The 22301-nt window shown below is 46.1% G+C and overlaps 1 protein-coding gene across 2 annotated transcripts in view; it reads left to right on the top strand.

Moving 5' to 3' along the window:
- The window catches only part of SLC16A14 (solute carrier family 16 member 14), a 96090-nt gene that overhangs the window by 22142 nt on the left and 51647 nt on the right, over positions 1–22301 (top strand). The window contains exon 1 of one of the 2 annotated variants that reach the window (XM_063915620.1): positions 4097–4135. The exons of the other annotated variant lie outside the window; for it this stretch is intronic. The gene's annotated coding sequence lies outside the window, so the exon portion shown is untranslated. Of the gene's footprint in view, positions 1–4096; positions 4136–22301 lie in introns of those variants that run through there. 2 annotated transcript variants of the gene reach the window in all.

Raw genomic sequence — 22301 nt, 5'->3', positions numbered from 1 at the left:
TTCTGAATTTTCCAAAATCCCAACTGATCCCGACGACACGTCTGTTGTTCCTAGGGATGATTCTGGACACTGTTCAGAAAAAGGTATTTCTTCCGGAGGAGAAAGCCAGGGAGTTATCCGATCTAGTCAGGAACCTCCTAAAACCAGGAAAAGTATCTGTGCATCAATGCACAAGAGTCCTGGGAAAAATGGTAGCTTCTTACGAAGCGATTCCATTCGGCAGATTACATGCACGAACTTTTCAGTGGGATCTGCTGGACAAATGGTCCGGATCGCATCTGCAGATGCATCAGCGGATAAAATTGTCCACAAGGACAAGAGTGTCTCTGCTATGGTGGTTGCAGAGTGCTCATCTGTTAGAGGGCCGCAGATTCGGCATACAGAACTGGGTCCTAGTGACCACGGATGCCAGCCTGAGAGGCTGGGGAGCGGTCACACAGGGAAGAAACTTCCAGGGCGTGTGGTCAAGCCTGGAGACGTCTCTTCACATAAATATACTGGAGCTAAGAGCAATCTACAATGCTCTAAGCCTGGCAAAACCTCTGCTTCAGGGTCAGCCGGTGTTGATTCAGTCGGACAACATCACGGCAGTCGCCCACGTAAACAGCAGAAGTCTTCCACATGATTGTGGTCCATTGAGAAAGACCAATGGTGGACATGATGGCGTCCCGCCTCAACAAAAAACTGGACAGGTATTGCGCCAGGTCAAGAGACCCTCAGGCAATAGCTGTAGACGCTCTGGTAACACCATGGGTGTACCAGTCAGTGTATGTGTTTCCTCCTCTGCCTCTCATACCAAAAGTACTGAGAATTATACGGCAAAGGGGAGTAAGAACGATACTCGTGGCTCCGGATTGGCCAAGAAGAACTTGGTACCCGGAACTTCAGGAGATGCTCACGAAAGATCCGTGGCCTCTACCTCTAAGACGGGACCTGCTTCAGCAGGGACCGTGTCTATTCCAAGACTTACCGCGGCTGCGTTTGACGGCATGGCGGTTGAACGCCGAATCCTAAGGGAAAAAGGCATTCTGGAAGAGGTCATCCCTACCCTGGTAAAAGCCAGGAAGGAGGTGACTGCACAACATTATCACCGCATTTGGAGAAAATATGTTGCGTGGTGTGAGGCCAGGAAGGCCCCGACGGAGGAATTTCAACTGGGTCGATTCCTACATTTCCTGCAAACAGGATTGTCTATGGGCCTCAAATTAGGGTCCATTAAGGTTCAAATTTCGGCCCTGTCGATTTTCTTCCAGAAAGAATTGGCTTCAGTTCCTGAAGTCCAGACTTTTGTAAAAGGAGTACTACATATACAGCCCCCGGTTGTGCCCCCAGTGGCACCGTGGGATCTTAATGTAGTTTTGGATTTCTCATATCCCATTGGTTTGAGCCACTCAAATCGGTGGATTTGAAATATCTTACATGGAAAGTAACCATGCTACTGGCCCTGGCTTCAGCCAGGAGAGTGTCAGAATTGGCGGCTTTATCGTATAAAAGCCCATATCTGATTTTCCATTCGGACAGGGCAGAACTGCGGACGCGTCCTCACTTTCTGCCTAAGGTGGTTTCAGCGTTTCACCTGAACCAGCCTATTGTGGTGCCTGCGGCTACTAGCGATTTGGAGGATTCCAAGTTGCTGGACGTTGTCAGAGCATTGAAAATATATATTTCAAGGACGGCTGGAGTCAGAAAATCTGACTCGCTGTTTATACTGTATGCACCCAACAAGCTGGGTGCTCCTGCTTCTAAGCAGTCGATTGCCCGTTGGATTTGTAGCACAATTCAACTTGCACATTCTGTGGCAGGCCTGCCACAGCCTAAATCTGTCAAGGCCCATTCCACAAGGAAGGTGGGCTCATCTTGGGCGGCTGCCCGAGGGGTCTCGGCATTACAACTCTGCCGAGCAGCTACGTGGTCAGGGGAGAACACGTTTGTAAAATTCTACAAATTTGATACCCTGGCTAAGGAGGACCTGGAGTTCTCTCATTCGGTGCTGCAGAGTCATCCGCACTCTCCCGCCCGTTTGGGAGCTTTGGTATAATCCCCATGGTCCTGACGGAGTCCCAGCATCCACTAGGACGTCAGAGAAAATAAGATTTTACTTACCGATAAATCTATTTCTCGTAGTCCGTAGTGGATGCTGGGCGCCCATCCCAAGTGCGGATTGTCTGCAATACTTGTACATAGTTATTGTTACAAAAAAATCGGGTTGTTATTGTTGTGAGCCGTCTGTTCAGAGGCTCCTACGTTTGTCATACTGTTAACTGGGTTCAGATCACAAGTTGTACGGTGTGATTGGTGTGGCTGGTATGAGTCTTACCCGGGATTCAAAATCCTTCCTTATTGTGTACGCTCGTCCGGGCACAGTATCCTAACTGAGGCTTGGAGGAGGGTCATAGGGGGAGGAGCCAGTACACACCACCTAGTGGTCAAACTTTTAAATTTTGTGCCCTGTCTCCTGCGGAGCCGCTATTCCCCATGGTCCTGACGGAGTCCCAGCATCCACTACGGACTACGAGAAATAGATTTATCGGCAAGTAAAATCTTATTTTTTACCTTATCACAAAACATTGTGCATTCCATTAATGACAGTTACTGGACAAGACAAGATTATATGGGGCAAAAGTAAGAATATTTGGGTAAGGAAACAATAGAAGGCATGTGGAACAATGAAAGGAGCGGACCGAGGGCCTAATTCAGACCTGATCGCTGCTCTGCGAAAACACACAGCAGCCGATCAGGTCTGAACTGCGCATGGCATCGGCGCATGCCAGACAGCCGATGGCCATCTCAGCCCAGCGATTGCCTCTGCCTGATTGACAGGCAGAGGCGGGAGGGGGCAAGTAGGCGGCGTTTGCCCGCCGTTTTGGGAGGGGGGGGGGCGGTCCGGGCAACGCAGGCGTGCCCAGACCATGCGGGGGGGGGGGGGGGCAGGCCGTGCTGGCTGCGTGACATCACACGCGGCCACTGCGACCCGGACAGCAACGGCTACGATCAGGTCTGAATCAGGCCCCAAGAGATTTTGGGATGAGTTAAGATAATCAGGTGGCTGTACATTATGGCCCTCATTCCGAGTTGTTCGCTCGCAAGCTGCTTTTACCAGCATTGCACACGCAAAGCCGCCGCCTACTGGGAGTGAATCTTAGCTTATCAAAATTGCGAACGAAAGATTCGCAATATTGCGAAAAGACTTCTCTGTGCAGTTTTTGAGTAGCTCGAGACTTACTCTTCCAGTGCGATCAGTTCAGTGCTTGTCGTTCCTGGTTTGACGTCACAAACACACCCAGCGTTCGCCCAGACACTCCTCCATTTCTCCAGCTACTCCCGCGTTTTTCCCAGAAATGGCAGCGTTTTTTCAAACACTCCCATAAAACGGCCAGTTTCCTCCCAGAAACACCCACTTCCTGTCAATCACATTACGAACACCAGAACGAAGAAAAAACCTTGTAATGCCGTGAGTAAAATACCAATCTTCATAGCAAATTTACTTGTCGCAGTGCGAACATTGCGCATGCGCAATTAGCGGAAAATCGCTGCGATGCGAAGAAAATTACCGAGCGAACAACTCAGAATGACCACCCATGTTTTTATTAGCTGTTTTCTGAGAAAATGACATAGTTTATATTCAGTGAAATGATGTTTATAATATACCAATGTCCTTATAGTAATTACTTTACAATGGCCACAATAGATATGTATTTTGTCATTGGAATACAAGGTCCAGATAAGAGTGAGAGACAGTAAAAGCATTTAGTAGTTACAGACATATAAAAGTTTAGAAAACCATTATAAATACCTTGTCTCTCATATATAGGGTGCCAGCCATATTTTAACATAAACCATTTTCCCTTTATCTATAAGAGGAAAATGCCTTATTAGACTTGCCCGGTGACCTTTGCATCTTGCTGACAGTGTTCTGTCACTGTTACTTATTCCCTACCGTGCAGCCATGCTCCTTCAGACTAATTATTCAACATGTAAATTCCAATATTACATGCAATATGAACCAGTGCCTGTGCCCACCCCAATTCTGGGAGGATACTGGGATTCTCCTACATAAGTTGTTCACTTAGAAAAGGCATTACTTGTAAGATGGTCAGATCAGACATTGGGGTCAGACACAACAACACTGGCTCAGGTATGAAGTCATGGGTATGCTTATTATTATTACTTGTAATGACTATATATATATATATATATATACATATACACAGTATATATATATATATATATATGTATATATATACATATACACAGTATATATATATATATATATATATATATATATGTGTGTGTGTGTTCGTGCAGGTATACAGTTTTGAGAATCAGAGACACTTGGTCCATTTTAGATTGTGTTTGTCTCCCTGTTTCAGTATTTGTCCAACATTTTATAATTTATGAATTACTGTTCCTTAATTATTATTTTTTTCATCTTAAATTTGTTTTTTTCCTAACTAAAGATATTATATATTTTTGTAATGATATGTTGGTAGAAAGCGTGTATTTGCATATATTTTGTGCTATAGCACTGCTAGCAATGTGATTGCCTCATTATTTCTGCACTTTATAATTGATAGTAACTTAGATGTAAGTGTATGTGTATGTTTGTAGCTGTGAATGTGTATCTGTACATACTGTATGTACTGTATATATGTAGAGGCATATATAAGTATGGAGCTGGAAGAATGTCAGGCAGTAAGTAATAGGTGACGCATTGCAGCCCCTCATGAACTTTAATCTGTGCCCTTTGTGTCTCTACGTATTCTTCATGGAATTGTCTCTCACACACACAGAACCATAGGTAATGATTTGTCATCATTATGTGACCTTCTTATAATAAGATCAGTGCCACCTGCCTCTGATTCCTATAGACATATGTGGTTTATACAGTACAGTTCTTGCCCATGTTTTATGTCATGTTGAGCGGAGTCACAAGCAGTGGTCTACTAGAGTGATGGGTTACTTGATGAATGAAAGCTAAAGACTCACATACCCAGACAATATTCCCATGCACACAACTGCAGTTTTCAAACACATCATACACTTCTTATTCTGAGTCAGTGTAAACGTGTCTCCTGAGGAGCTGATGCTGCATCACATTTTACTGCATCCTTAAATACGGTGGTGGCACAAAGTCATGCATCGCTTCACAGGAACATTTTTACTTTTGTGTGTTTGAATGCAGTTATGTTAATGTTGTTACTTTGCTACTATAATACCCCTTTTCCACCAAAGTCCCAGGTCTGACCCGGGATTTTGAATACCTGGGTCTTACCCCATTCCCACTGCAGTGCCAACTTGCTACATTCCTTGGGTTGGTGCCATTCACACTGAATGCGGGAGCAGTGCCGGCGCTTGGAGATGATGTCACCCCCAAATGCAGAAAGCTCCAGATCTCTCCTGATCGCAGGAGCGGACCAGCGACCTGCAGTATGGAGTAGGGGGGCGTCTGGGTGCGTGTCGGGAGGGTTTCTGCAGTAACAAGCTGTCACCGGGGAGACAGGCAGGGAGAGATTATAGCCACCTCGTATGAAGCAGGGAGGGTACGGACCATACAGGAGGCTGTAATCTCTCCCTCCCTGATGACAGCTGTCCATAGGGGTTATACGTATACGCTGACACTTAAGCAGGTTGAACTCCTGGGTCACTGTACCCAGGGGTTTTTTTTGGACCCTTTTCCACTGAGCAAAAACCCAGGTTGATGTGCATTCATGTTCAATAATCTGGCAGTGAAAAAGGGGTAAAAAGATGTTATATATCTTTTTGTACAGCTTTTAAATATGACACCTTTTTTAATAACAGCAACCAGTTACAAAGTTATACTGCAAAACCACTGAAAGAAGCACAATGTCAATACATCTGAGCATGCTCTAGCGGACAGTAGCAATCAGATGTTGCTGCTTATTGACCAATTAGCATTCAGCATTTCATATAAATAGCTTGAGCATGTTGTTCTTTGATTTTGGAAGTAAGTGTCAAGAATTATCCAAAACTCACCTCACTTTGTCATTGGGACAGCCAAGGAAAGCACTGTAATATAATTACCAAGACTAAAGGACAGACAATTAAATATTAATAACTTTAATATTAACTTTTATGGGGCCAGATGAGATCAATCCACGGATACTAAAAGAGCTTAAAGATGTGCTGGTAGCAACATTAACAGAATTATTCATCAAGTCACTAGATACAGGTGCAGTTCCAGAGAACTGGGAAAGACTGAATGTAGTTGCACTGCACAAAAGTGGAATCAAGGAAAATGCAAGTAACTTCAGACCACTAAGCCTTACATCAGTTGTTAGAGAAAGTAATGGAAACACTGTTAAAAGAAAGAGTTGTGGAATATTGTAAATCAAACATTTTGCACGATCCCAAACAGCATGGATTTACTGGGAGGAGATCACGCCACACATAGCTTACTTAATTTTTTTACTCCATGACTAAAATAACAGATCAAGGGGAAGCTGTAGATGTAGCATATCTAGATTTTAGCAAGGCATTTGACACTGTCCCACATCACAGACTGCTAAATAAACTTGAATGCTTGGGATTGGATTATAAAAAAGTTAAATGGAGATGAACGTGGTTGCAGGATAGAAAATAGACAGTTGTAGTAATGGAGTGCATTCAAAGGAAATGTTACCAGTGGAGTACCCCAGGAATCTGTACTTGGATTAGTGCTCTTTAAAATCTTTGTTGGTGACATTGCAAATAGTATGCCTTTTTGCAGATGACACAAAGAAATGCAACAGGGTATACACACTGGGCAGGGTAAAATGATTGATGGACTAGGTAGACTTGAAGAATGGTCAAGAACGCGACAAGTACCGTTGAATGCAAAAAAAAAAAAAAAAATGCAAAATCATGCACTTGGGTCTCAAAAACCCAAAGACTAAATATAGTATGAAGAGTACTATAATGGAAACTACTGAGGAGGAAATGGATTTAGGAGTCATTATTTCAAGACTTAAAAGGCAGGGAAGCAATGCAACAAAGCAATGAGAAAGGCAAGTCAGATGCTTGGTTGCATAGAGAGAGGAATCAGTAGCAGGGAAATAAAAAGTAATAATGCCACAGTATAGGTCATTGGTACGGCCTCATCTAGAATACTGTGTTCAGTTCTGGAGACCTTGGGCCTAATTCAGACCTGATCGCAGCAGCAAAAAATTTCTCTAATGGGCAAAACCGTGTGCAGTGCAAGTCGGGCAGATATAACATGTGCAGAGAGAGTTAGATTTGGGTGGGGTGTGTTCAAACTGAAATCTAAATTGAATTGTAAAAATAAATCAGCCAGTATTTACCATGCACAGAAACAAAATGACCAACCCAAATCTAACGCTCTCTGCACATGTTATATCTGCCTCACCTGCACTGCACATGGTTTTGCCCATTAGAGAAAAATGTTGCTGCTGCGATCAGGTCTGAATTAGGTCCCATATCTCCAGAAGGACAGAAGTACATATAGAGCATACAAAGAAAGGCAACTAACATGGTAAGTGGTCTATATCACTAACATGTATAATTTGGAGCAGAGAAGGGAAGGGGGGAACTTGCTAGAAACTTTCAAATATACCAAGGGTTTTAGTTTTAACCAGTGGCGTAACTATAAATTTTGCTCCCCTGTGCAAAAAAGTCCCCCCTTTCCCCATTGCCATATAAAAAGTAAAGTATTTGCACGGTGTGCACACTCTCCAAAAAGGAGGCATGGCTTTGCTGCAAGGGGCGTGACATTGCAGTTAAAGACTACCTAACACCCCAGTTTTGCAACCTACATGTCCAGACATTGGCCCCCACAGGAAAAATAAAATCCTAATTCTTGCCTCTTACATTATTTGTAATTTTTCCTCCTTATAGTAATGCCCCTTATGTCACAAACCGTAATGCCTGTGACACATGCCACACACCGCAATTCCCATTACACAATATGCCACACACTGTAATGCCTGTGATACGCTATAGCACACCCCTGACACATTATACCACACACCGCAATACCTCTGACACATTATACCACACACCGCAATGCCCGTGATACATTGTGCCACACACCGCAATGCCTGTGTTACATTATGCCACACACCATAATGCCTGTGACACTTTATGTCAAATACTGCAATGTCCATTATACATTATGCCATACCGCAATGCCCATGACACATTATGCCACACACTGCAATTCCCATTACACAATATGCCACACACCGTAATGCCCGTGATGCACTATGCCACGTCCCTGACATATTATACGACACACCGCAATGCCCGTTATACATTATATCACACACCGCAATTCCTGTAATACATTATGCCACACACCATAATGCCTGTGACACATTATGCCACACACTGCAATGCCCATTATACATTATTCTATACCGCAATGCCCGTGATACATTATGCTACACAGTAAGGCTTCTAATTACTTTTAAATTACATGCTTGTTGCCAGGGGTTCCATACTCTGGGTTCCATGCTCGTTGCCAGGGTTTTCATGCTCTGGGTTCCAAGCTTGTTGCCAGGGGTTTCATGCTCTGGGTGTTATGCTTGTTGCAGGGGGGTGTCATGCTCATTGCCAGGTGTTTCATGCTCTGGGTTCCATGCTTGTTGCCATGGGGCGTAATGCTCGTTACCAGGGATGTAATGCTCATTGCCAGGGGTGTCATGCTCGTTGTTAGGGGTGTCATGTCCCTTGCAGAGGTGTCATGCTCATTGCCAGGGGTGTAATGCTCCTTGCCAGGGGTATCATGCTCGTTGCCAAGGGTGTCATGCTCGTTGCCAGGGGTGTAATGCTCGTTGGCGTTCGCAAGGTGATTGACAGCAAGAGGCCGTTTGTGGGTGGAAACTGACCGTTTTCAGGGTGTGTCGGGAAAATATACGTTATGGTAAGAACTTACCGTTGATAATGGTATTTCACTATGTCCACACTATCCACAGGATAACAGTGGGGGATAGGATGAAGCAACAGCGGATTTGCACCAATCGGTCAAAGCTTTCCGGCCTCCCAGCATGCAAAGGGCAGTCCATATATTCCTGGCTCAGGCAAATCAGTTGTATTCCAAAGCTCAAGGCAGGAGCATCATAGATAGCCCTAATCAGGCGATAAGAACACACATGCACACCCATCCGTACAAGAAGGAAGAGGTTAGTGAGTAAAAGGATCCTCAAATCAGGTGCGTCAGGGTGGGATCCCTGTGGACTTAGGAGAAATACTGTTATCAACAGTAAGTTCTTACCATAACGTATATTTATGCGGCAGGGTCCACAGGTTATCCACAGGATAACAATGGGATTTCCCAAAGCAATTTAGTGGTGGGGACACTCCTGATAGGACAGGAGAATCCTTCGCCCGAATTCAGCGTCATGAGAGGCAAAGGTATCCATGGCATAATGTCTAATGAATGTGTTAATGGAAGACCATGTGGCTGCCTTACATATCTGTTCTGCTGAAGTACCACGTTGTGCTGCCCATGATGGACCTACCTTACGAGTAGAGTGAGCAGAGACATTAGCCGGAGCACGGAGATCAGCTTGAGAATATGCTTCTGAAATCATCATCCAAAGCCAGCTTGCCAGCGTCTGCTTATCAGCAGGCCATCCATCTTGTGAAATCCGTAGAGAATGAAAAGAGAATCTGTCTTTCCGATGGCACTGGTACAATCCACGTAGATCCTTAATGCACGGACCACGTCCAGCGATGCATCTCCCACAGAAAGGCCCGGTACCTGGAAAGCCGGGACTACAATTTCTTCATTAAGGTGGAATTTAGACACCACCTTCAGAAGATACCCAGACCTAGTTCTGAGAATTGATTGATCTGGATAAAAAAAAATCAGAAATGGGGAACAACATGATAATGACCCTAAATCTGATACTCTTCTAGCTGACGCCGTAGCCAGTAGAAAGAGAACTTTAGCTGTCAACCATTTAAGATCCACTTTATTAAGTGGTTCAAATGGGGCAACTTGAAGGGCTTTCAGAACAAGACTTAAGTCCCAAGGCACTGTAGGAGGAACAAAAGGAGGTTGAATGCGCAGCATTCCCTGGAAAAAAAGTATGCACATCCTGTAAGTTGGCAATCTTCTTTTGGAACCATACAGTCAATGCTGACAATTGCACTCTCAAGGAAGCCACCTTCGAACCTTTATCCATTCCTGCCTGAAGACCCTGGAAACTCTGAAAAACTTTGGGGCCATTTTCCATTCACTGCACCAATGAATATAGGTTTGTCATATTCAGTGATAAATGCTAGCTGAGGAAGGGTTTGTTGCTCTGAGCATAGTGTGAATTACCTGTTGTGAGAATCCTCTTGACTTCAGGATAGAGGTTTCAAGAGCCACGCTGTCAAAGACAGTCAATCCAGATGTCTGTAATAACAAGGACCCTACATCAGTAGATCTGGACATTGAGGGAGCAGAAGTGGAGCATCCATCGACATCCTCTGCAGATCTGTGTACCAATGCTTTCTGGGCCAAGTCAAAGCTATTAGTATCACGGAACCTTTCCCTTGCTTTATCTTTCTCACTACCCTGGGTAATAGGGTGATTGGAGGAAACACATAAGCCAGATGAAAGTCCCAACTCACCGACAGGGCATCCACAAAGATTGCTCTGGAATCCTTTGTTCTTGACCCGTATGCGAGAACTTTGTTGTTCAGCCGGGACGCCATGAGATCTATCTCTGGCAACCTCCACTTGTCTACTAGAGTCTGGAAGACCTCCGGGTGTAGAGCCCATTTGCTTGCCTGAATGGCGTGTCGACTTAGAAAGTCCGCTTCCCAGTTTATGACTCCCAGAATGAACACTGCGGACAAGGCTGGATGATGAAGTTCTGCCCACTTTAGTATGTGACTTACCTCCTTCATCGTTTTTTGGCTGCGAGTTCCTCCCTGATGGTTGAGGTACGCTACTGCCATCGCATTGTCAGAGCGGATCTGGACTGGTTTTCCTCGAAGAATGTCCTTTGCCTGAATCAGTGACATGTATATGGCCCGAAGTTCCAATATATTTATTGGTAGGCAACCTTCTTCCTTGGTCCATTGCCCCTGGAACCACAACCTTCCTGACACTGCTCCCCAGCCCTGGCGACTGGCATCTGTTGTCAGAATTTCCCAATCTGATATTCAAAAGGGTCTCCTCTTGTCCAGATGGGATGTCTGTAGCCACCAGGCTAATGACCTTATTACTTCTATCGTAAGAACCATAGTCTGTGTTTTTATCGTCTGATGCAACCTATTCCGTTTGGCAAGAGGCCTCGAGTGGAATTGTGCATACTCCACCATGTCGAATGTTGACACCATCAAACCCATCACACGCATTGCTGCGTGAATGGATACCATTGACTGTGTAGCAAGTCCTGAATCCTTGACTGAACCTTGGATATCTTGTTCAGAGGTAACATTACTCTCTGAAGACTTGAATCCAGTACAGCCCCCAATTGAGTCATATGCTGTGACGGAGCCAGAGACGATTTTGCCCAATTTATGAGCCACCCGTGCTTCTGCAGACACGTTATTGTCTGTTGCAGATGACATAGGAGCAATTCCTGCGACTGCCAGGATTAAAAGATTGTCGAGGTATGGGAAAATTCTTATACCCTGCTGGCGGAGGTAAGCTGCCATTACCACCATAATCTTGGTAAATACTCTGGGGGCTGTGGCTAACCCAAAAGGTAGGGCCTGGAACTGAAAATGCTGTTGGAGGATAGCGAACCTGAGATAGCACTAATGGGACAGTGCTATAGGAACATTTAGGTAAGCATCCTGTATATCCAGGGATACCATATAATCCCCTGGCTCCATGGCCAAAATGATGGAACGTAAAGTCTCCATTTGAAACTGAGGTAACCAAATGTATTTGTTCAGCACTTTGAGATTGAGAATGGGCCAAAATGACCCATTTGACTTCTGAACTAAAAACAGGTTGGAGTAAAACCCCTGTCCTCGTTGTGCATGAGGAACTGGAATTACTACTCCTGACTGAAGCAATTTCTGAACTGCCTCTTGCAAAGCCTTGGCCTTCGTCTCTACCCGAGACGGGCTGGTACAAAAAAACCTTTGAGGAAGGTGCTTCTTGAAGGCAAAAGCATAACCTAGGGATATTGCTTCCTGCACCCAGGCATCTGTTGTAGACTGCTTCCAGATCTGTGCAAACTGAAGAAGTCGGCCCCCCACCCTGGGATCCCCTATGTGGAGGCCCCGCACCATCAGGCTGATGGCTTATCTGTTTTACCAAGCAGTCCTCTGGTAGCCCAATGCTTTTTAGTCTTACCAGACTTGTTGTATTGGGACTGCCTGCTATCACTTTTAGCTTTTCCTTGAGACTGAAAGGGCCAAAAAGCCAGAGCTTTAGGTTTGAAATTGTATGTGGAAGGAAACTTTACTTTCTTGGAGTCTGCTTCTGATTCCAAAATATTTGTCAATTCTTTGCCAAAAAGAATATCTCCAGAAAAGGGCAAAGATTCCAAAACCTTCTTAGATTCTGGATCAGGTTTCCACGTACGTAGCCAAACTGCTGTACAGCAGCTATTGTTGAAGCTGATGCCCTGGAGACAATAGTACCCATATCCAATGCTGCTTCTTCCAAGAACATTACAGCCTGTTTTACAGTATATGTGCTATATGGGATTTTTTGCTCTCTAGATGCTATTGAAAAATCTGCCTCCAATGCATCAGCCCAGGCAGCCGCTGCCTTTGCCATCCAAGCTGAAGCCATGGCTGGCCTTATGACTGCCCCAGACAGGGAAAAAATGTTTTTTAGAAAACCATCCACTCTCTTATCCGTGACATAATTTAATGATGTTGAAGGCAAAGGTAATGTAGATTTTCGCAACTGATCTGACCCTGGAAACTCAGTCTTAACTGTTTTGGGACGTTTAAACACAGTTGCCTTGGTTTTTAACACAGGGTCTGCTGAATCCTCTAAGGATAGAATGGCTTTCATTGCTTTAATTAACTCAGCTATATCCACTGAGCTGAGACCTTCCTCCTCCTCTTCGTATGCCGAATTAATTGAGCTTTCATCCTCCGATGAATCCTCATCTGAACCATATCAGCCTGTTTCTTTTGAGAGGCAGCTGCTGGAAGTGATACACCACAAGTGGGAAGCTGCATGTAAGGGTTAATCGTGTAACCTATCCCTGGTACCGGAGTTGGAGGAATTATCCTTTCAGCTATGCTGGATAAAGTCTGTGCAAACATAGCCTAAGGTGGATCAACCTGCACCTGAATTTGTATTGTATTTTTCAAGAACCCCTGGCGAAAGCTAAAACAATTTGCATACAAACCATCCTGAACCAAATCCTGAGAGGATAACACAGCTTTGCAAGACAAACATGATATTAGTGTTGGTGTTGCTGCAAGTGTATCGTCCTCATCTTTGCCGCTCTTAGACATGATAAATAATCAACACTTCCACAGTGTACTACACAGTTTGTGACTGTAATCACTTGAAGCTTTTTAAAGTGACATACAATCCGACCCTACCCATGCACCAGCATTGAGGATCAGAATAGATCAAAACTGACAGAATATAGTAAAGTCAGCAATCACACTAGCAGTCAGTCACATGTTATACATTAGTATAATTAGCAATATGAGCACATCATCAACTACAACTACATTTCAAGTATGTAGGAGAACATATTACTGAATCATGTTTAAACAGATCTACCGTATTCAGACGCATTGCGAAAGAAACAACAGTAAATGTATACAGACTCATATGCAATAGACACTTATCTAACTATTCATACTCAAAAAAGTAGATAGAGACTTAGTGCTGTATTACCCGTACTCAGTAGAGTGGGATGCAGGGAGACTCCCCTCGCTTCCAGGACCGGTCAATACGTTAGCGAACGCTGAGTGGATCCAAACGCTACTAGTGTACACTGCCGCTCCATGAACCTATAGTGAACACAGAAGCTCAGTGAACACAGACGCACCAGTCACACAGCCGCCTATGCTGCGACTGGGACCCCTATGTGTACAGAGTCTGAGACGGAAGCGGGAAACAGTTCATGGCGGGAGACTCTGAGGAAACTGGTCATGAACCGGGGGGAGGGGCGACCAGGAGAGCGTCTGACTCCCCACTGCTGACATCAACCCTAGGGATCGTGACCTCATACTATTCCTGGAGCCTATGATCCCTAAGGCCTAGCGCTGGTGCACCCGAGGTGGCAGCCGTGACAGCGACTGTTTGGTAGTTTCCTCCCAAAACAGTGCAGCTGTGTCTGTATTCCCCTTCTAAGCGGAACCGATGCCATACCTTCGCCCCGTGCTCCGGCCACAGCCTGGTAACGTCTGCTGGACCTGCTAGTATATCCGACACAGACGCCCGCCGAAACAACACTGTACTCGTTGGTAAGCGTTGTCACGACCTGGCGTAGAGTTGTTGGAGCGACTCTTTCTAAGGTACATACCTGTATAAGACGTTGTTTACAAAGACTGCTCAGAAAAATAGTAAGACTATAAAAACCAGCAGCCCTCTGACCATGGTTCGGCTCCTGCCGCACCAAACAAAAAACTGATTTGCCTGAGCCAGGAGGCGGGGATATATGGACAGGCCCCTTGCATGCTGGGAGGCAGGAAAGCTTTGACCAATTGGTGCAAATCCGCTGTCGCTTCATCATATCCCCCATTGTTATCCTGTGGATAACCTGTGGACCCTGCCGGAGAAAATGCAGGCGTGCTCAAACGTTTTAAGGGAGGATGTCTGACGTTAGTTCCCGTCCCGATCAGGAGGATTCAATCGCACTGGAAGACTATCTGATCGCAGGACAGCAAAATACGCAGCCCTGCGATCAGATCTGAATTAGGCCCACAGTTCTACTGCCCCTTGCAGGGTGAAAACACCGACCATCCTGAGTAACCTGAAGGTGAAAAGACACGGTCGCGGCTGCAATTGTGTCCACCTGTGAATCAGGCCCAAAGTGTGGTGAGGCTGCACATCCAGCATTGTGAGATTATCAGCCTTTTTTCTCTGCAAAAGGACTTGAATTCTCAGTCTCCAGAGATCAGGAAACATCACTATACTTAGAATGGATGCATCTACAACATACCAGTTACACTTATGCCGGAAATTTATTTTCTCTTACGTCCTAGAGGATGCTGGGGACTCCATAAGGACCATGGGGTATAGATGGGCTCCGCAGGAGACATGGGCACTATAAAGAACTTTTAGTAAGGGTATGCACTGGCTCCTCCATCTATGCCCCTCCTCCAGACCTCAATTAGATTTTGTGCCCAGAGGAGATAGGGTGCATTACAGGGGAGCTCTCCTGAGTTTCTCTGAAAAAGAATTTTGTTGGGTTTTTTATTTTCATGGAGCACTGCTGGCAACAGGCTCCCTGCATCGTGGGACTGAGGAGAGAGAAGCAGACCTACTTAAGTGATAGGCTCTGCTTCTTAGGCTACTGGACACCATTAGCTCCAGAGGGAGTCGGAACGCAGGTCTCACCCCGCCGTTCATCCCAGAGTCGCGCCGCCGTCCTCCTCGCAGAGCCGGAAGGTAGAAGCCGGGTGAGAATAAGAAGAAAAGAAGACTTCAAGGCGGCAGAAGACTTCAGATCTTCACTGAGGTAAGCGCGCAGCGGTAACGCTGCGCGCCATTGCTCCCACACACTACACACACGGAACGGGCACTGATGGGTGCAGGGCGCAGGGGGGGCGCCCTGGGCAGCAATAAACCTCTGGACTGGCAATAAGGGTACATTAGGCTGCGGAGGCAGTAAATACAGAGATCCCCCGCCATTTTTTGTATATTGAAGCGGGACCGAAGCCCGCCGCTGGAGGGGGCGGAGCTTGATCCCTCAGCACTAACAGCGCCATTTTCTCCACAGAACGCTGCAGAGAAGCTGGCTCCCCGGACTCTCCCCTGCTGAATTCGGTGACAGTGGGCTGAAAAGAGGGGGGGGGGGGGCATTTTTAAGGCGCACTGAGTGTATACACATTGATTATATATATAAAAAGCGCTATCTGGGTCTTATTCCAGTGTCAGTTGGCTGGGGAATTGTCCCCTTATAGATATATCCCTGTGTGTGGGGGGTGTCGGTACGTGCGTGTCGGCATGTCTGAAGCGGAAAGCTCGTCCAAGGAGGTGGAGGAGCAGATGAGTGGTGTGTCTCCGTCGGCAACGCCGACTCATGATTGGATGGACATGTGGCATATGTTAAATGCAAGTGTGGCCTCATTACATAAGAGACTGGACAAAGCAGAGTCCAGGGAGAAAGCAGGGAGTCAATCCACGGATTGGACTGGGTCACAGGGCCCCTCTGGGTCTCAAAAACGTCCCCTATCCCAAATAGTAGACACTGGTACCGACACGGATTCTGACTCCAGTGTCGACTACGATGATGCAAAATTACACCCAAGGGTGGCAAAAAGTATTCAGTGTATGATTATTGCAATAAAAGATATTTTGCATATCACTGATGACCCCTCTGTCCCTGACATGAGGGTGCGCATGTATAAGGAAAAGAAACCTGAGGTAACCTTTTCCCCATCCCATGAGCTTAACGAGTTATTTGAAAAAGCTTGGGAAACTCCAGATAAAAAACTGCAGATACCCAAAAGGGTTCTTATGGCGTATCCTTTCCCTGCACAGGACAGGGTACGTTGGGAATCCTCTCCCAGAGTGGACAAGGCTTTAACACGCCTGTCCAAGAAGGTGGCGCTACCGTCTCCGGACACGGCAGCCCTCAAGGATCCTGCTGATCGCAGACAGGAGACTACTTTAAAGTCTATTTATGCGCATACAGGTGCTTTGCTCAGACCGGCAATAGCATCGGCATGGGTATGTAGCGCAGTTGCAGCATGGACAGATACCTTGTCAGCTGACCTTGATACCCTAGACAGGGATACCATTTTATTAACCTTAGCCCACATTAAAGACGCAGTCTTATATATGAGGGACGCTCAAAGAGACGTTGGGCTGCTGGGTTCCAGAGCCAATGCCATGGCTATTTCTGCGAGACAAGCTCTATGGACCCGCCAATGGACGGGTGATGCAGACTCAAAGAAGCATTTGGAGGTTTTACCTTACAAGGGTGAAGTGTTGTTTGGGGAGGGGCTCGCGGACCTGGTTTCCACAGCTACCGCGGGTAAATCTACCTTTTTACCTTTTGTTCCCCAACAGCAAAAGAAAACTCCACAGTATCAGATGCAGTCCTTTCGGTCGCATAAGTCCAGAAGAGGTTGGGGCTCCTCCTTCCTTGCCAGAGGTAAGGGTAGAGGAAAGATTACACCTGCTTCGGCTAGTTCCCAAGAGCAGAAGTCCTCCCCGGCTTCTACAAAATCCACCGCATGACGCTGGGGCTCCCCTAAGAGAGTCCGCACCAGTGGGGGCACGCCTTCAACTTTTCAGCCAGATCTGGGTTCTTTCAGACGTGGATCCTTGGGCGATGGAAATTGTTTCCCAAGGCTACAAGCTGGAATTCGAAGAGGTGCCCCCTCGCCGATTTTTCAAGTCGGCCTTGCCAGCTTCACCCCCGGAGAGGGAAGTAGTGTTAGCTGCAATTCAAAAGCTGTGTCAACAGCAAGTGGTTGTCAAGGTTCCCCTGGTCCAACAGGGAAACGGGTATTATTCAACCCTGTTTGTGGTCCCGAAGCCGGATGGTTCGGTCAGACCCATTTTAAATCTAAAATCCCTAAACCTGTACTTGAAAAAGTTCAAATTCAAGATGGAATCGCTCCGAGCTGTAATATCCAGCCTGGAAGGGAGGGATTTTATGGTGTCACTAGACATAAAGGATGCATACCTTCATGTCCCCATATATTCCCCTCATCAGGAGTACCTGAGATTCGCTGTACAGGACTGTCATTACCAGTTTCAGACGTTGCCGTTTGGGCTTTCCACGGCCCCGAGGATTTTCACCAAGGTAATGGCGGCGATGATGGTGCTCCTGCGCAGACAGCGAGTCACAATTATCCCATACTTGGACGATCTTCTGATAAAGGCGAGATCGAGAGATCAATTGCTGAAGAGCGTGTCGCTCTCCCTGAGAGTGCTGCAACAGCACGGTTGGATTCTCAATCTGCCAAAGTCACAATTGGTTCCAACGACTCGGCTATCTATCCTAGGCATGGTTCTGGACACGGAACAAAAGAGGGTTTTTCTCCCATTGGAAAAAGCCCAGGATCTCCAGAACATGGTCAAAGACCTGCTAAAACCAAAAAGAGTGTCTGTTCATCAATGCACTCGAGTTCTGGGAAAAATGGTGGCAGCCTACGAGGCCATCCCCTTCGGCAGGTTTCATGCGAGGACTTTTCAGTGGGACCTTCTGGACAAGTGGTCCGGGTCCCATCTACAAATACATCAGAAAATAACCCTGTCCCCCAGGGCCAGGGTGTCTCTCCTGTGGTGGCTGCAGAGTGCTCACCTTCTAGAGGGTCGCAGGTTCTGCATTCAAGACTGGGTTCTGGTGACCACGGACACGAGCCTCCGAGGATGGGGAGCAGTCACTCAAGGAAGACATTTTCAGGGACTATGGTCAAGCCAGGAGGCTTGTCTACACATCAACATACTGGAATTGAGGGCCATATACAACGGCCTACGACAAGCGGAGAATCTTCTTCGCGACCTACCGGTTCTGATTCAATCAGACAACGTCACAGCCGTGGCTCATGTAAACCGCCAAGGCGGGACAAGGAGCAGGGTGGCGATGGCGGAAGCCACCAGGATTCTTCGCTGGGCGGAAAATCACGTAAGCGCTCTGTCAGTTGTCTTCATTCCGGGAGTGGACAACTGGGAAGCAGACTTCCTCAGCAGACACGATCTCCATCCAGGAGAGTGGGGACTTCATCAAGAAGTTTTTGCAGAGATAACAAGTCTTTGGGGAATTCCTCAAATAGACATGATGGCGTCACGCCTCAACAAGAAGCTTCGGAGGTATTGTGCCAGGTCACGGGACCCTCAGGCAGTAGCAGTAGACGCCCTGGTGACACCATGGGTGTTTCAGTTGGTCTATGTGTTTCCTCCTCTTCCTCTCATCTCAAAAATATTGAGAATCATAAGACAAAAAAGAGTGCAGACAATACTCATTTCCAGATTGGCCTCGAAGGGCCTGGTACTCAGATCTTCAGGAAATGCTCACAGAAGATCCGTGGCCTCTTCCTCTCAGGGAGGACCTGTTACAGCAGGGGCCCTGCGTGTTCCAAGACTTACCGCGGTTACGTTTGACGGCATGGCGGTTGAACACCGAATCCTAGCTGGGAAGGGTATTCCGGGGGAAGTCATCCCTACTCTGATAAAGGCTAGGAATGAGGTGACGGCAAAGCATTATCACCGTATCTGGAGGAAGTATGTATCTTGGTGTGAAGCCAAGAATGCTCCTACTGAAGATTTCCATCTGGGCCGGTTTCTCCACTTTCTACAGACAGGAGTGGATATGGGCCTGAAGTTAGGCTCCATTAAGGTACAGATTTCGGCCCTATCTATATTCTTTCAGAAGGAATTGGCTTCTCTCCCAGAAGTTCAGACGTTTGTGAAGGGAGTGCTGCACATCCAGCCCCCCTTTGTGCCCCCAGTGGCACCGTGGGACCTTAACGTGGTGTTAAGTTTCCTGAAATCTCACTGGTTTGAGCCTCTTCAAACGGTTGAATTAAAATTTCTCACGTGGAAGGTGGTCATGTTATTGGCCTTGGCATCTGCAAGGCGGGTATGTCCCACAAGAGCCCCTATTTGATTTTCTATGTGGATAGAGCGGAGTTGAGGACTCGTCCTCAATTTTTGCCTAAGGTGGTTTCTTCATTTCATATGAACCAACCTATTGTGGTGCCTGTGGCTACGGGGGACTGGGAGGACTCCAAGTCCCTGGATGTAGTCAGGGCCTTAAAGATTTATGTAGCCAGGACGGCTAGGGTTAGGAAAACAGAGGCTCTGTTTGTCCTGTATGCAGCCAACAAGGTTGGCGCTCCTGCTTCTAAGCAGACTATTGCTCGCTGGATCTGTAACACGATTCAGCAGGCTCATTCTACGGCTGGATTGCCGTTACCAAATTCAGTAAAGACCCATTCCACTAGGAAGGTGGGCTCTTCTTGGGCGGCTGCCCGAGGCGTCTCGGCATTACAGCTTTGCCGAGCAGCGACTTGGTCGGGTTCAAACTCTTTTGCAAATTCTACAAGTTTGATACCCTGGCTGATGAGGACCTTGCGTTTGCTCAGTCGGTGCTGCAGAGTCATCCGCACTCTCCCGCCCGGTTGGGAGGTTTGTATAAACCCCATGGTCCTTACGGAGTCCCCAGCATCCTCTAGGACGTAAGAGAAAATAAGATTTTAAACCTACCGGTAAATCTTTTTCTCCTAGTCCGTAGAGGATGCTGGGCGCCCGTCCCAGTGCGGACTACATCTGCAAGACTTGTAAATAGTTGTTGCTTTCATAAGGGTTATGTTACAGTTAGAATCGGTCTTTGACTGATACTGTTTTTTGTTCATACTGTTAACTGGTTGCGTATATTCCAGGTTATATGGTATGAACTTTAGAAAAAGGTTTTAAAAAGTAACTTGCGCCCTAGCTTCAGCTCGGCAGATCTCCAAAAGGAGCACCACTCCTCTTTAAATACAATAGGAACAGAAAGAGACGATCTCCCAGCGATGCTATATATAGACTCCAAATCTGTAAATGTTCCTGTTTCTTGAACACAGAACACAACATACAGTATATCCGTTAACTGGTGATGATAATTTCCACAGAAATTCCAACGTCACTTTTCTCAGTGACTGACCTTTATTAAATAGGATGCATTCACATAAAGGTTTCTTTCATATTTCATATAAACGACAATCCACGGCTTATCTACACCCGGCTTACCTTTAGGATAAGCCCTATATGCACTGAAAGGTTTCTTTTCCAGTTCTCATTAGTGTTGGAAACGTTGTTATCTCCAATCCAATCACTCCAAAGTGACAGCAAATGGTGAAAAAAATGTCTTTATTCAAACAAACCCACCAATGATGTGGGAATAAAATCCAAGACAGATAAAAACAAAAACGAAAAGTAAAAATAAAACACCACAAGAGGTACCCTAAATGCAATAGGGGCCACTCCCAATAGTACCGGTAGGAAGGACAGGGTATACACTCCCAATTCAAAGGGGTTATACGGAGAGCAGAAAGTTACCCAAGGTTAATGCCAACCACCGTAAAGAAGTACAGCCCAGGGTCCTCCTGTGGAACACCAACGCGTTTCGGATAAAATCCTTCCTCAGGGTATATCATATACCCTGAGGAAGGATTTTATCCGAAACGCGTTGGTGTTCCACAGGAGGACCCTGGGCTGTACTTCTTTACGGTGGTTGGCATTAACCTTGGGTAACTTTCTGCTCTCCGTATAACCCCTTTGAATTGGGAGTGTATACCCTGTCCTTCCTACCGGTACTATTGGGAGTGGCCCCTATTGCATTTAGGGTACCTCTTGTGGTGTTTTATTTTTACTTTTCGTTTTTGTTTTTATCTGTCTTGGATTTTATTCCCACATCATTGGTGGGTTTGTTTGAATAAAGACATTTTTTTCACCATTTGCTGTCACTTTGGAGTGATTGGATTGGAGATAACAACGTTTCCAACACTAATGAGAACTGGAAAAGAAACCTTTCAGTGCATATAGGGCTTATCCTAAAGGTAAGCCGGGTGTAGATAAGCCGTGGATTGTCGTTTATATGAAATATGAAAGAAACCTTTATGTGAATGCATCCTATTTAATAAAGGTCAGTCACTGAGAAAAGTGACGTTGGAATTTCTGTGGAAATTATCATCACCAGTTAACGGATATACTGTATGTTGTGTTCTGTGTTCAAGAAACAGGAACATTTACGGATTCGGAGTCTATATATAGCATCGCTGGGAGATCGCCTCTTTCTGTTCCTAGGTTATATGGTATGATTGGTGTGGGCTGGTATGAATCTTGCCCTTAGATTAACAAAATCCTTTCCTCATATTGTCCATCTCCTCTGGGCACAGTTCTCTAACTGAGGTCTGGAGGAGGGGCATAGAGGGAGGAGCCAGTGCACACCCTTACTAAAAGTTCTTTATAGTGCCCATGTCTCCTGCGGAGCCCGTTTATACCCCGTGGTCCTTACGGAGTCCCTAGCATCCTCTACGGACTAGGAGAAAAAGATTTACCGGTAGGTTTAAAATCTTATTTTCTAGGCACACTTCAAGCAATGTAACAAAAACACATAATAATGCCACATGCAATAAAAACAAGCCATTGCTGGCCCTTGTTGCTGCATGAGCCACCATCAACCAATTAGTACTGTAGTGCAGAGAGTATATATTCTAAGTGGGTGATCGTCACACTTTGACCTAGAATACTG

The sequence above is a fragment of the Pseudophryne corroboree genome, chromosome 4 (assembly GCF_028390025.1).
Source record: "Pseudophryne corroboree isolate aPseCor3 chromosome 4, aPseCor3.hap2, whole genome shotgun sequence".
Taxonomy (NCBI): domain Eukaryota; kingdom Metazoa; phylum Chordata; class Amphibia; order Anura; family Myobatrachidae; genus Pseudophryne; species Pseudophryne corroboree.
This window is presented reverse-complemented; position numbering and strand designations above follow the sequence as displayed.